Genomic DNA, 3,201 nt, shown 5'->3' on the forward strand with positions numbered 1-3,201 from the left:
TGGGGCAGCCCTACAACCTCTACCTCCTCTTCCTCCAGCCTCATCGCAGGGTACAGCCAGTTATGCTCCCCTGCCTCGCTACTGCTGCAGCAGGCTCTAGCCACGTCTCCTAGTAGCCAGTCCTTCCCCGAGACCGAGGAGAGACTCCACGTCTTTGAGCAGCCCTATATAAAGTAATACGCCCTAACAGAGCCTCTTAATCCTAGGAGATGTGCTACATGATCAAGAAGAACAACGAGTATGTACCACCCTGGAAAATAGGTTGAGATAAACATCAAGGGCAGACTGCGAGAGAAAGTTTAGTCAAGCTGTGGAACTACAGAAGGGGTAGAGATTAAGAAAACTTGGCTACTGAAAAAAATACAAGATGATCCACATCTGAAGCCCTAGATACATGCTAAACAAAGCTCACTAGCACTGGCTACCTAGGCTAACAGGAATACACTAGAGATACAGAGCCAAAAAGTAAACCGCTGTCTCCAATGGAACACATCCAAGAGTGTACTCCCAAACTGCAATGCAACCACACACATAACAGTAGAGACCACCAGCAGCAGAACTGAACAGTATGGAAAACATAGGGAGAAAGAGAAACCAACACCAGTGCAAAGTGCTGCAGGAACCTGAGAACAAGCCGAAGCAATCTCCCAGAAAGAAACCACTCACCATGCACACGTAGACCAGACATCCAGCAGCGGGTCAAAAACAGAAGAGCTGACAGCACCTGGACCAGACATGATCCACACCCGCACTGGCTAAAGAAATTAACAAGCATGCGATGAACGCCTAGCGCACAGATGAACCTCAGCTGCTAGCAAGCAGGCTCCCACGCCAAACGCTAACACAGGAAAGGACAGAACGATCATGAACGACCCCGCAAGGCGACAGAACCGGCCACACGCCAATAACCTGCCTCGCACAACATGAAAGTCTATCATGCATCATAGCTCGCCAAGCTACAAGGACCACCATGGGCCATACATAGCACACTCAGAAGGGCTATGTGTGGAACAACACCCAGAGGCTCAAAACACCCATCCTCATAGATAGACAGCAATCGCCACTAACAAATAAAAGACTCAAGTCTAGACAGACCAATGTGAGCACAGGCCTGGATGACTAAGAAAGCCTATGACTCAAGGCCGCAACACAACAACCTATACGATTGCTTGAATGTCGGCGCATACAAAATCCACAGACACTAAGGACCTTCCTACAAAGAACTCATGGACTTATGAGAAGACAACTAAGTCAACTCCAAGGCAACCTGCAACAAGTGCCATCAAAGCGCCTATACAAAGGATGATGCACGTGTCCCGCTGCTGTCTGCAGAGGCTTAAACCCCCAGCCAGATAATCACAAGGACTGGATACCGGACAGGTACTAGGATGGAACTACATCACCACCTCCCTACATGATGACATCCAAGCTGATGCTAAATGAAGCGGACATCGAATCGCTAATCCCACACTGAACGCGGATACCTACAAGTGAGACTATCGGTTCATTCGACTGATGAAATGTGGACCGGAATGCTATATGAAGAGAGACTAGTAGTCAAGACTATGGGGGGAACAACCTACGGCCACATAGCAGACATACAACCAGCTACAAAGTACTTGGCATCCCGCATCACATGGAAATCCACGATGAGGAAGCAAGGTAAAGACAGCAACATCAAGTATCAACAAAAGAAAGACAGGTCCTGAAGAGCCAGCATCAGTGAAGAACAAGATCGCACCGCCATAACGATAGCCTGCGTCATACAGATACCCTGCCGTTAGTGACTGCCAAAGAGGACATGAGGGATGCCGAGTGAAAACCCGGAAGCTCTCACAATGCACGGAGTCCACCCAAGTCCAACACGCCAGAGACGATACCAGCCGAAAATGAAAGCGGCGGCTTGGTGAGCGCAAGGGCCCACTATCTCTGATGGAACCCGGCAAACATTCACCAGGAGTACAACACAGTAAATGGCCCCCCAAAGATAAGCTGCGGAAGAATGCCTGAGGCCAGCAGCAGACATGGAGGAAAGACCGAAACAGAAAAGTGCCATGGCAAGAACATAACCACTCATGGGATTACCATCGACAGATAGCTGAGGTGCTGATCATTGGAAAATCCTACCAGGCGGCTGGAAAGGCGGAACTAGAAAGACACCCCCACTTGCCATGAGGGAAGTGGCAACACAGACTGCAGTTTGTCCCTGAAGCAAGGGACTAGATGGTTGACTGCAGCAGGCCACTGAGGCAAGTGGCTAACTGTAGACTGCTGGCCTCTCTGAAAGTGGGGGAGACAGTGGGGCATAGTCGGAGGGCTGTGGTCTGGGGAGTAACGCGGGTCCCAAAGTGGTGGAGACAGCAGACTGGGAGCAGACACTGAGTAGGCGGGTAAGACACCACCGGAGGAGGGCGGCTTGCGGAAGGACTTGAGCTAATTCCAGAATGGCCAGCAGGAAGTGTTATGGTAGGGAGTCTGGCTCTGCTACACCCCCTTAGTACACAGTCCCTTTCCTTTGTGAAGCTGGAAAGCATCTGGTCAGCTTCACTCTGCTTAGGGTGAAGCTGGGGAGGCTGACTCAGAAATGGAGAACGTGTGGGAAGAAGAGTGGGAGAGAGATGCCTTTTGCAGTAGCCAGGAGTGTTTAGAGTGGATGGGAGAAGGTGGAGAGAGAATGCATCTCCCTGTATCAATCAGGTTGTTTGGGCAGTGAGGGCGGGTGAGGGAGTGTGCTGCAAAATTCAGACTCCAAGCAGCTGGAAGCTGATACAATATACAGATCCTCTGAACGGGGTCTAGGAGCAGCACTTTGAAAGGAATCCCGGCAGCTTGGGAGGGTTGGCATCTTGTCTGGTTGGTACCCTCTCTGGGGTCTGTGGGTGGGAGTGGCAGGTTGGTATCTCTTGTATTGCTCTTGGCGAGGAGACCTAGTTGAACTCTTGCATCACGGGGGCTTTAAAATGAGATTACATATCTTTCTAAAAGACCTGCCTTATTCCAGCTTCTGGGGAAAATTCTACAGCCTGGGTATCCGGGAAGTCAGATTAGATGATCCTAGTGGTTTCTTCTGGCCTTGTTATCTGAAGCTGGGAAGGAAAAGCAGAAGAGAGAAGCTAAGGTGGTGCAATAAGTGGGACTTTTTGAGAAGTATTTGTCAAATACATTATCTGTTAGACTTCCCCAGCGTGTGTTCAGTAATTC

This window comes from Chelonoidis abingdonii, chromosome 19 (genome assembly GCF_003597395.2).
Source record: "Chelonoidis abingdonii isolate Lonesome George chromosome 19, CheloAbing_2.0, whole genome shotgun sequence".
NCBI classification, from domain to species: domain Eukaryota; kingdom Metazoa; phylum Chordata; order Testudines; family Testudinidae; genus Chelonoidis; species Chelonoidis abingdonii.